A 12,912-nucleotide genomic window follows, 5' to 3' on the forward strand; every position below is an offset into this window, starting at 1 on the left:
CTGAATTGGGCCCCACACTTGGTTGGGGGTATGTTTGGAAAATATCAGTGAAAGAAAGATCTAAATAAGTGGGAAGCCATCCCATGTTCATCCGCCTCAAATTGATCTATAGATCTAACACAATTCTATCAAAAACTCCTCTGGCTGTTGTGCAAAAATTGACAAGCCGACTCTAAAATGCATGTGGAAATTTAAGGGGCTGAGAATAGCCAAGACAATCTCGAAAATGAAGAACAAAGCTAAAGTACTCACACCACCTGATTTCAAAGCTTACTACAAAGCTACAGTAATCAAGATAAGGTGGTACTAGCTTAAGGATGGACATACACCTAATGGAATAAAATCGAGACTTCAAGGATAAATCTTCACTTACAATTGATTCTCAATAAAGGGGTCAAGACAAGTCAGTGAGGAAAGGACTGTGTTTTCAGTGAGGGTGCTGGGACAAATAGAAGTTCACCTGCATAAAAATGAATTTAGATCCCCTACCTCAGTCCATACACAAATACTACATCAAAGTGGATCACAGACCTAAATGCAAGGACTGAAATTATGACCATCTTAGAAGAAAACATGGGAGTAAATTGGGTTAGTCACTTATTTCTTCATATTTCATTAACGCACGAAGTGGCAAGTGGACCACATCCAAATTAAAATTATTCCTGCAAACAATACCATCAGGAAAGTGAAAAGAACCCACAGGATGAGGGAGAGTATTTAAAAAGTCACAAATCTGATAAGGGATTTGAATCCACTATACATAAAGAATACTTAAACTCAATAATAAAAAAGTCAACCCCATGTTTTCAATGGCTGAAGAATTTGAACAGATGCGTCTCTAAAGAAGATATGCAAAATGGCCAATAAACACCTAAAAGTCATAAATTAAATCAAAATAAAAATTATCCTTAGTCATTAGGGAAACACACAATGAGATAAGACCCACAATGAGATGCCGCTTCACACCCATTAGAATGGTTGTAATAGAAGAGACAGACAAGCGTTGGCAAGAAAAGGAAAAATCAGAATGCGTATACACTGTTTGCCGGGATGTAAATGGTGAAGCTGCTTTGGGAAACACTTTGGCATTTCCTCAGCATGTTCTAGTTCAATGTGACCCTGAAGTCCTACTCTTGGGCACCTACTCAAGGGAGAGGAAGTGGATGTCAACGCAAAAATTTGTACGTAAATGTTCATAGCCTTCCTTGTAGTTGCCCTAAAGTGGAAACCACCTCTATGTCCATCAGCTGATAAAGATACCAATGAAATGGAGTGCATTTAGAGAAGTGAGTGTTACTTGGTAGCACAAAGAATAAAATACTGATTCCTGCCATGTCATGAAGGAACCTTGGAAACCTTTTGCTAAATGAAAAAAGCCAAATATGAAAGTCCACCTAGTGCATGATTCCTTTTGTAGAAAATGTTCAGAATAGGCAAATCTACAGAAATAGATTAGTGGGAGTGGGAGTGGGAGGGGAGTGGTGACAATGACTGCCAGTGGGTACAGGGTTTGGGGTGGTTAAGAAAGTTGTCAAATTAGGCTACAGAATGACCACACAACTCTTTAGAGACCAATACCAAAAACCATGGAATTGTACCCTTTAAATAGGTGAACTTTATGGTTCACAAACTATATCTCAATAAAGCTATTTAAAATTTAGAAGTTCCTAAGGGTTCATAATTGTTAGAAGCTCATTTGAGACTGGTTCCTGTCTCCAACACCCCAGGCGCTACACACTCCCATCTTGAAACAGCAGATTTCTAATGAATAACAACAGTACAGTGATTATAAAGAACCAAACAACTTGAATTACTTCATTTCTGCCATTCTGCAGCCGCTCTGAGTTGTCATTTATGGTTAAAATTTAAAATAAGGAAATGGGACGAGTCACAAGCCATAATAATCATCTCATTATCTACACATTTTCGTTCACGTGTGAAATATTTTCCCGAAATTGAATAATACCTTTAAAATTGAAATTCATTCTTTCTATAACAGGTCACAGTTTTAAAACCAAACACCGAGCAAATAATGATTGTTACTGATCGTGATATAATTGTAGCTGAAACTAGTTTTGCAGTCTAGAGGATAGTGTTTACAGATAATCTCCTCTGATCATCACATATGCCGGTGCTGCTGCTGGGGTGGGAGGGACGTGTCCTGAAGGGCTGGAATATCACACTCTAAATGAACCAGCTAGACCCTCAGTAATCTAGGCAGGCCCAATCAATCTCCATAGTTACTAGTAGGATATTGATACATTTCGTGCATTGGTCAAGTCCATTACCACTGGGTGGACCAGTAGCATGTTATAGTTTAATCTTGGCATCCCCTAAAATGAAAGTCAGTGCTGGAAAAGAGTAGCGTAAATATGGAATACATAACAGGCACGTGTGTGTGTGTGTGTGTGTGTGTGTGTGTGCGCGCGCGCATGTACATGCACAAGGGTGCGTTTAGTTGTTTGGTGGTTCTTGTTTGGCTTGGTTTGATTTTGCGGTGTGTGTGAGATCCCTCTTGGCAACACCCACGTGGGTGTCTCAAACAATATGCCCAATGAAACCTTTCTACCTCGACGGTGTCTCGTGTCATAGTCTGGTGTGTTTATCTCTCGGCTCAGCGTTTTGAACCATGTTGTTCATTCCCCCGCTCCCTTCCTTGCTCCCTGGAAAGTTCCCTTCTCTCCGACTTGTCTCCCGCACCAATCCTGGATTTGAAGTCGCCAAGTTTCTCTGTGTTCTAACACCCTGAACTCACCCATTTCAATGCAAACGTTTCCAATGGACACAAGTCTTTGATTAAGAAAATGAAAGGTCAGACACCCAAATCTTCTGCTTTCCTCACGGTTGAGTTCAAGGTAGATAACAATGCACTTAATTTTCAAGAACGTAAAATACTCGCAGGCTTAAGCTTAAAAGGATTAAAGAAGCACATGCCTAGAAAGGCACCTGATTCTTCCAACTAGTCGCCCCGTAACGGTCACACGCGGGCGTCGACATTGACAAAGCGACAGGTGCTTTTCACATCAGTCATGGAGGGCTGCTTACCTCTTCATCGGCTGGAGCGACCTGGCGAATGCTGTGCTCAGCCGAACCTTGGGGAGATATACTGAAGTGTGTTATGCACACAGATACTGCGAGATGCCTCATAAAAACCCAGACCTACTATAAAGCAGTTTGAGAACCACTGGTGTGTAGACGACTGTGTTTAAAGTGGGCAATTCTATAAACCACTGCATTCGTATTTTTAATGAGCCCTGACTTCGGTGCTCAAACATGGTGTGCTAAAAACGGGCATAACTCAGCCATTTGTATTACTTGGGTGTTTCCAGTTGCTTTCTCTGAAAGCGGAGGGAGGGGGAAAAGCCATTGGCAGGCAGGGTGATGGATGAGCAGGGCTACATATTTTCCATTTTTAAACAGGGGGGGACCAAAAGCAAACACCGGGCCCCTCTTACGGTCTGCGCAGAGGGGAACGGACTCCACTTGATGAAGCACCTTTCAAGCCTCAGGTAACCCAGAGCATTTTAGAGCCTAATCAGTTACATGCTGGTAATTCAGTCCCCGAAGACAAACAAAGCATCCATTACCCGGGCGCTGTGATAGCTCACACGCGTTTCTGGTCATTACAGCGATTACTCATTATTTATGCGGGGCCACAAGCACACATGCCACACTGTAGAAAGGATGTGATGTGCCAATTACCCTAATGTTGGTTAACTGAGAAAGAAAATGGTCAAATTTCTGAGAGTGTCATCTGTCCCCCCCCGCCCCCCGGAAAGGGGAAAAAAAATGGACAAAACCCAGCGGTCTGTGGTGACGGGGCTGAGTCTTCGTTTTCCCGACATTTGCCTACTGCACGACATGGCACTTCGTGGCCCATCACGAGGCCGCCCTTCTGGGCTTACAGATTCCCTACGTTCGCCGCAGATCTGGTGCAATCACGAGCCCACTGTCATTTTGCTGCCTCTCCCACCCCCTTTTTTTTGCAGTCATGCCTCCCCATCAATACTGTGGCAGAGCGAATTTCAAGGTATCTTTTCCCCCATGAGATACACAGACAGTTATCACCATATTTCACAGCTCCAACAATTGGAAACTGTTGCATGTATATTACTGGCCTCCAGACGGGAACATTTTCCTCCTGGATTTAACCCATGCTTTCAGCAGGAATTAAAACAACAACAACAAAAACAAGTCAAGGGTCATTGAAGGGGTGCGGCATACAGGAAAGTAAATGGACCTCTCAGTGGGTTGTTTTTCCATCGGTGTGGGGCAGTGTGGACCCACGGATCTGATTCGTCTCTGCGCAGGGAGATGGCATGGGAGCAGTCTGAAATGAAGAGGAATGAGCTCAGAGGAGCAGAGAGCAAGCACAGCATAAAAGTACAAAGTACGTAAAACGTAATTAAAGGCCTGGAAGGTGGTTTGCTCTCGATGCTGTTCTGGGGGGGTGTTAATATATACAACGGCAGTGAGGTGTGGCATCTGGGAGAAAAGCAATATATTAATTCTCAGATCAATAGTTTGTGAAATGCCTTTTTGCTGTCCCAAGCGTGCGACTGTTTCAGCGATAAGGCGTGATTTTCTTGGAGTCGAAGACAGCCACTGCTGGATGAGATTGCTCTCTGGGGTGGGGGAGAGGTGAAGGGAAGCTGGGGAGCGCCAGCCAGGGAGGGGTCGTTTAAGAGCGAGGGCCTCACCATCCCCTGGGTTCCTGCTCTCATTCCATTTTGTGTTCGGTGCAATACAGAAATGTCTCAGAACACAGCATTGTGACCAGGTCCGAGGCTCTAGGTAACACCAGCCTCCCATCTTCCCTCCTGATCTCCCCGCAGCTCTTAACCTGCTGTAGATGGCTAAAATTGTTCAGAAGGGAGGAGGATTGAAGGTGGGAGTGTTGGTGGACAGATTGAGACCTACTGGGGAAGGATGCTAGGAAAGGGGGGTGTAGCAGACAGAGCAGACAATTAGGGGAATGGGATGAATTTAACGAACCACATCCACAGTATAGCAATGGCAGGGGACCCCGTTGTTTTGGCCTGTTCCTAGGATGTCAGTTTGGGGTGACCCCATCAAGGGAAAGTCTGTGGTGCACACCCCCCCCAGGGAGTCTCCAGCCTCCAGGGGAGCGCACTCTGGGGGTGCCTGTGGCTCCAGCTGGAGTCCCCCCACCACCCCGCCCATCCAGCATTTACCCCCTGCTCTCTGAAAGCACCCCTTCCCAGAATCACCCCCAGGAATCCTACCTCTGCTCAGATGGGGAAGGAGCAAGGGCAGCTGTGCACCCCAAGGTGAGATGCCCGTTCCCTTTCTCTGTCTCCCCAGCTTTAGGAAGACGGGGTCCCCTGAAGTTCTTTCAACTCCTGGACGGAGGGGACAGACCTGAGTCCCGGGCATTTTAAGGCAGAGAGAGCTAAAACTGGGATTGGGCCTGCTAACCTGGAGGGGGCGCCCAGGAGGAAGACAAGATGACTTCCAACTAAGAGAGCGGTTCTCTCTGAACACACGGTGGGTGACACCAGTGATCCCGTGACCCCACATGCGCAGGTCACACCAACTTGAGTGCAGGGGTGCGGTGACTCCCCAACCAGTCTTCTCCCTGGGTTTTTCTCTTCAGGGGCTCCCCGCTCCAGCTCCTTGTGGATGTATTTTATGATGAAAATGTGACATGAATATGGAAATGCACATTTTCCAGGGGAGAAGGACAACCGGGGAAAAGCAAAACCTCCCCATTTGGCCCTGTTCACTCTTTTCCTAGCTCGACGCCTTAGGGATGATCGTTTTGGACCAAATCAGGCTTTCAGCTCAATGTGCCATAAAACCTAGTCCCATCCAGAAACCACATGATTTTTCATGTTTTGGTAGCTAGGGTCTGTATTGAGAGGTCAGATGCACACTGACTTTTTTCCGAGGTTGGCCCCTCGGTGACTGTCTTACTGTTCTCACAGACTTGCTTCACTCGCTCGCAGAGCGCGTGGCTTCCTGTCTCGGGAACTGCCTTTTCATTTTGCTGTGGCTCATTCTCGAGTCATTTTTTTTTTTTTTTCCTGAGAAGTGCTTGCGAAGTAAATTTCGAAAATCCCTGCATGTCTAAGAATGTGTTTATTTTGTTCGCACATTTGATTGATTATTTGGTTGAATACAGAACTCCACGTTTAAAGTAAATCTCCCCGAGAATGCTGGAGCATTACTTCATTATCTCGTTGCTAGAAGATAATCCAGTGCTGCTGATGAGAACCCAGAGTCCCACCTGATCCTTGGCATGGCCATGCATCCCCCACCCCCTTTCTAGAAGATTTTAGAATCTTCTCATTATCGGCCTTTTTCTTTTCTTCCCTGAAATGTCATGAGAAGGAATCCAGGTGCCGATATTTCTTCACCTTCCACGGGGGCTCTCGCCGGACCCCCTCACTGTGGAGATCTCCCCTCCTCAACGCTGACACACACACCTGATACCGTTTTGTGATTAGCTCCTCTCTCCGTTCTCTCTTTCCCTGCCTGGAACACTCCTTCCCAGGGCCTCCGTCTTTTTAAGTTGATCACGTAAGGTCTCAACTTGTCTCTCACACTTTTCATTTCTTTTTTAGTTTGGTTTCATTTTAATTTTATTTTTTAAAAGATCTTATTTATTCATTTGAGAAAGCGTGAACGTGAGAGGACATGCGGGGGTGGGGCAGAGACAGAGGGAGAAGCAGACTCCCCACGGAACAGAGACACCCACCCCCATGTGGGACTCGATCCCAGGACCCTGGGATCATGACCTGAGCCGAAGGCAGACGCTTAACGACTGAGCCACCCCGGGGGCCCAACACTCTTCAACCCTCTGTGGGTTTCATTTGGTTTACTCTCCAACCTAGGAGATCCCACTGGTGGGCATCTCCCCGCCCCGCTATTGTACCGTATTTCCCTCATCTTGTATTTTGACAGTCTCTCTTCGTACTTACATAAACCGTCCCTCTGTTCAGGCAGCCCGTTCCATAGCAATCTGTTCTTATTTTGCGGGTGTGATTTCTGCTGGAATCTCTTGGAGGATACTCATTAGAGGTTTTTTTGGATCATTATGCTTCCTTCCCTTCCCTGTGTTACTCTCTCCACCCATGGGAGATGCTTGTCCTATTTGCTCAGAAAGTCCCCTCTTTCAAGCTGCTGTTTTATGCCCACATTTCCAAAGACCGGGGGTTGACAAATGTTTTCCGACCTCCTTAGGAGAGGCTGGCAGGGCTCTGTGGGGCAGACGTGGCGTGCCACGTTGACTTTTCTCTAGGGCAGCACTGTACAAAATCTGGCTCGTGTACCCCAGTCCTTCTGTGCAACAGAAATCGAAACTGAGCGCTTAGAAACTTTTACAATATTTCGACCTTGCCGCGATAACCGAGCATGAATGGCAAGTTTGTATCTTGAGTGTCTTTTTTATTTGCTGTCATTTGCTAGTAATTCCTTTTATTATATTTTATAAAAGTACCAGTCCAAAAGAGATTAGAAGCTTTTTTTGAAAAGGTGGCGGGCCGGGGAATGTCTTCTCCTATTAATAGTTCAGGAGACACTGCTCTGGGGGGCTCAGGTCAGGGGAGGTCTAGGCAGGCTGTCCCTCCAGTAAATGTCACATGGGGAGGGGCCCTTGGGCCAGTGCCCCATTCCAAGAGCCCTGGACCCTCAGAGCAGGTTTCCTTAGAAATACTTCTTTGGGGGCTCCTGGGTGGCTCAGTGGGTTAAGGCCTCTGCCTTCGGCTCAGATCATGATCCCAGGGTCCTGGGACTGAGCCCCACATTGGGCTCTCTGCTCAGCAGGGAGTCTGCTTCCTCCTTTCTCTCTCTGCCTGCCTCTGTCTACTTGTGATTTCTCTCTGTCAAATAAATAAATAAAATCTTAAAAAAAAAAAACCTCTTTGGCCTTAAATTTTAAATTTTCTAGTAGCAACGTTAAAAAAGCAGGTGAGATTCATTTTAATATATCTTTTATTTAATTGAACTTATCTAGAATACTGTTATTTCAACATGTGAGCAATACCAAAAATATGAATGAGATATTTTGTATTCTTTTTTTATAGACAAATCCGGGTGTCTCTTACACAAATAGCACCTGAACTCAGACGCTAAATTTTTCTTGAAAATACTTGACCTCTTCTTAGATTTTGTAAAATTTATGGTTGAAAAAGTAGATTAAGACACAGTTCTGTCTTCATAGGGGCTCAAGTTCCATGGTGTGTGCATTTGTCAAAGCTTATCTCATGGCATAGTTAAGATCTATAAATTTTACCTAAAAAAAAAAAAAAGGCCAAGCCAACTTCCATTTAATGATATGCATGTATGTAAATTTTATCCCAAAACCCACCACTAGTTAATGAGATGCCTAACGCAGTATTGAAAGGTAAAGTCTGCTGATGTTTTCAACTTACTTGGAAATGTGTCATCGGAAATAAGGATTGACGGCTAAGGGATACCTAGATGGATATATATGTAATAAATCAAATTAAGCAGAATGCTCATTGTAGAATCAGGTGGGTGGGATATATGGGTGCTCGCTCTACAATTTTTCTGATTTGTCTGAATGCTTAAAAATTCTAAGAAGGTGTTGGGGAGGAAAAGAGACATGCGTGTCTTCAATGAGCTGTACTTACATGTAATCTCACTGCTAAATCTCAAAATTACAGTGTTGAGTGAAAGAAACCAGACTCCAGAGGGGATCTAGGTGTGGTTCCATTCACACAGTTTTGGGGCTGCTTGGTCAGAGGTCAGGCACAGTTATCTATGCCGTCAAGGGTCGGAAGGTGGTTAGCTATGGTTGGGAGGGTGCCTAAAAGGCGGCACAGCATTCTGAGGCACAGATGAAGTCCTATTTCTGATTATGTGTGTGGGCTACAGGGGTGTGTGTTTGCCTTGTGACAACTCACCAAGCTTTTGCAGAAATTTGCACTTGGCTGTGTGCATTAGCTCCCTAATCGGTTTCGTTGTTTTAAGGCAGGCTGACCCTTCACACCGTGCATAAAGGAAGCCAGACTTCTTGAAAACCACGCTGCCTGATGTGAAGGTCTCAGAGTACAAGGGAGATCCCGCCCCGATCCCCGGCTAGTCCTCTGGGCCTCACTGCTATTTATTTGGAGGAACTTTCTCTCCGTGGGGGTCTCGGTCACAGTATCGAACACACTCCACAGAAAGCAAGCCTGTGTTCCTTAGTTCCCAGTGCACACACATCCCCACCACCGTGCCCCCCAAGACGGCCTGGATGTCAGATTCTCCCGCGCTCCAACCACACGCCATGATTGATTTTTCTCTCGCTTAATGTGTTAATATATCAAATGCCTTTCGCTCTGGTAGCTCAAGGGACTTTTCTCAGAGAACTTACAACATGAAATGGGAAGGCATGTCCTCTAGCTATTACAGGGGTAAATGAAAAGAGAAGGGGGAGAAGAATGGCAAACTGAGGCAGAATAGGAGGGGTGGGGGGTTATGGGGGAACAGGGGTGCCTCAGCCAGGAGAGAAGGGCCCGAGAATATCAGGCTGTGTCCAATTCAGCCAGATTTTTGGGTTCATGATTCAGATAAAGTCTCAGGCAGGATCTTCCCACCCATACAGTGAAGATCAAGGACCACTCCCCACCCCCACCCCCGCCCCAGGGTCTATGGCCATAGCTGCCAAGAGTAAATTATTATAAACGTGGACATCTGGAAAGCACAATTTCTCTTATGGGGTCATTCAGCAGAACTTTTGAGAGCACTAGTGGGGGTGGGTGTCCTGGGCCCAGAACAGTGGCTCGGGGGAGGAAGGCAGAGGTAGGGTCTGTGGCCATGAACTGTCCAGGAGCGGCACATGCCAGGCAAGCCCAGGTCAGTTTCCAGAACAGAGGCTGAGGGTGAGGAGAGGTTGGGGCTTGGTGGGGAAGGGGATGACAAGGCTATAGGATTCCTAGCTTCCCGCTCCCTTGCGGGGAAAGCCTCCCACCAAATCACAAGGAGGAGGCCTGGAAGTTCTTCAGAATGTGCCCAAATTCCTGCAAAAGGACAGCTGCCTACATCGCGACCAGGAGCTGGCACCCCCTAGGTCCTCCCCAGGTTCCCTGAGCCAAGGCAGTGGAACTGGGGGGTCTGAACTGCAGCCCCAGGACCCACCGGCTCTCCCCTCCACTCTCCTCCCCTCTGCTCCCCAGGGACCAGGGACCCAAACCCCGCCCCACCCCCTCTTCCTTATCTCTTTCTAACCTTTTGCATTTTTTAGTCTCATTTCCTGTCGGGTTTTTCATTTCCCTCCCCCTGCCAGCCTGTGACACACTTTCTCTCCTTTTTTTCTCTCTTTCGCCTCCTCTGGCCTCAGGACTCCGGCCTGGGCTGTGCGTAGCCCCCTCCCTGCCCTGCAGCCCCTGGGCCGGCGGCACCCTTTAAACTACGGCAGGGCGGTGGCGCGGAGGGCCGGAGGGCCCGGGGCCCAGGGGAAGACGGCGGCCTGCGCGGAGGAAGAAGCCAATGCGGCTGGTGGAGCATGAGCGCCCCAGGTAGGCAGGGCGGACGCGGGGGTGGGGGGCATGGGGCGCGACTAGGGGGCGCAGAGTGGGGAATGCCTCCGCCGCGGGGGGCACCGTTGGGGGGGGTTGCTGCTGGGGAGAGGACACTCGGGGGTGGGACGGCGTGCGGGGGGAGCCACTGCATCCGGGCCCAGGAGGGGTGCCGCGGGAAGATGGGGGGTGGGCCAAGGGGGACGGTGCTGGGGGTGGAGTGTGGTCGCTGTTGGGGCGCACCTGGGGAGAGCACACCCGGGGTGGGAGCGACATGAGAGGTCTGGGATGACTTGCCCTCCTCGCCCTGCGGAGCTGGACCCCCATCTATCTCTCTCCCTGTCCCTTTCTCTACCTCACTTTCCATGTGGTATCCCCCACACACACCAATACCCCAACCCTCTCCTTCCAGTCCTGATTAGTCCCACTTTCCACCTCCCTGTATCCCCTCCGTGGCTCTCTGGGATGGTCTGTCTCCCTGTGTCTCCACCTGGCAGAGTCCCCACACCCCTCTCAGAAGAAAGGGATGAACCTGGGAGTGGGTCCGGGGAGCAGGTCCCCGGAGTGGTCCCTGGCAGTGGCCTGGCAGGGCGCCCCTCGGTGCACCTGCCCCACAGAGAGGAAAAGAACCTTTTCTAACACCTGAAAGGACAGGAAGTTTCCATACCACATCGAGGCCTGACTCAGAGGCTCCCAAGAAGGTGGGGCCCTTGGGTGCGGAGGGGGAAGGACGGCCTCTCCCATGGGGAGTGTATGAGAAGGGGACAGGAGGGCCTCCAGTTCCCAGCAAAGCCAGGAGAAGGTCCTGGTGACCCCAGCCTGCAGTTCCCTGCCCTGGATGGAGGACCACCCCAGCACAGGGTTAGGCAGGAAGGCCCCCCTCCCCCAAGCTCTCCTGCACCCTGGGGCATGGGGAGGGAAGGTGAGTTCTCTGTGGCTTCATAGCTCAGAACAAAGTTGGAGGGGACAGAGGGAGACTAGTAGGCTGTAGGGAAACAGCCTTCCCAGTTGCACTTGCCCTGCAAGAACGGAGAGGTTTGTCTAAGCTGGGAGCCTCCCAGCACCAGCCCAGGAGTGGGTCAGCAGAGGGCCATTTGCTTACACCTGGACTTGGACCAAACTGACCTCTGTGCCTGGACCACCCTGAGAGCCTTTGATTTGCAATTCCAAAAATTTGTCCTGACATTTACAACTCTCTCGAAGCTACAAGGTTATCAACCTTCTAGAAAGGTAAAACATGTTGGTCAGTCCCTTGACAATTACTGAGTGTCTACCGTGTGTGTAATGTTCCCTGGCAGTCCTGGGGGCCATGGATTCATGCAGCGACAGGAATTTAGTGAAAATTCTCCTCTTCTGTCCTTTCCCTGTGTATCCACTTCTGTCCACGCCTGAGGAAGCCATAAAGAAATGCTGGTCCCACCATGGGCCAGGGGTGCTCTGAGGCCAGAGGGAGCCTGGCACCGAGCCTCGCCACACTCCAGCAACAAAGATTATTTCAGCACTGGCATCAAAAAGGAACGCTTCTGGCCCCGCCAGTCCAGTCTTGAGTCAGCCCACGAATGATCCTTGATGGGGTGTTTTTCTTAATGGTGGTAAAATACACGTAATGTGAAATTTACCTTCTCCACCGCTGTTGCTGTGTCCAGAACTTTCTCATTTTCCCACTCTGAGGCTCAAAATCCCCATTCAACACTAACCCCCACTCCCTCCCCCCGGTTCCTGGCATCCATCCTTCTGCTTTCTGTCTCTATAAGCCTGATTCCTCCAGGGACCCCCCGTAAGGGGGTTCCTGCGGCATTTGTCTTTCTGTGGCTGGCTTGTTGCAGTGAATGTGATGTCCTCCAGGCTTACCCACACTGTAGTGGGCATCTGAATTGCCTTCCTCTCTAAGGCTGAGTTGTATTCCATGGTGCCAATGCTCTTGGCTTTGTTTTATCCATTCATTCTTGGTGAGATCTCTTAAAATGACTTGTGGACCTAACTGTTCATCGAAACGTCACGGCCCTTGTTTGAATCAGGCAGTGGACACTGTCTAGGGGGTTGCTGTCCTGGGCGTCGTGGGGGGACACACCGAAGGGAAGTGAGACCCAGATGTCCTTGCCCTAAGTAGTTCGTGCTGAGTGTACTGAGACTCAAAACAAGATGGAACAGAATTGAGGGGAGGGAGGACGGTGGGCAGTAAGGCTGCGACATGGTAGGTGAGCACGCTCAGAGGGCATGGGGACGGGTAGAAGTTTCCAGGCTGAGACAGCACTGCCAGGACAACATCCTGGCCTCTTCTTCACTTTCCTACTAGTGTTTCTCCATCCTTTGGAGAGATGACTTGCTTCCCAGGACTGAAGGGCTGTGTGTCTGGTGCGCCGGGGGCAGAAGGGAGGGGCGGGGTGGGGGGAGAGGCGGTGAAGGAGGAAGGCCGCCCGTCTCG

General features: G+C 48.9%; 1 protein-coding gene across 4 annotated transcripts in view; it reads left to right on the forward strand.

Moving 5' to 3' along the window:
* The first annotated feature begins 10,298 nt into the window (after positions 1-10,298).
* Positions 10,299-12,912, forward strand: part of CARD11 (caspase recruitment domain family member 11) — a 112,431-nt gene continuing 109,817 nt past the window's right edge. For all 4 annotated transcript variants that reach the window (XR_007124484.1, XR_007124485.1, XM_047713859.1 and 1 more), the window contains exon 1: positions 10,299-10,487. The gene's annotated coding sequence lies outside the window, so the exon portion shown is untranslated. The remainder of the gene's footprint in view (positions 10,488-12,912) is intronic.

This window comes from Lutra lutra, chromosome 18, assembly GCF_902655055.1.
Source record: "Lutra lutra chromosome 18, mLutLut1.2, whole genome shotgun sequence".
Classification (NCBI taxonomy): Eukaryota; Metazoa; Chordata; class Mammalia; order Carnivora; family Mustelidae; genus Lutra; species Lutra lutra.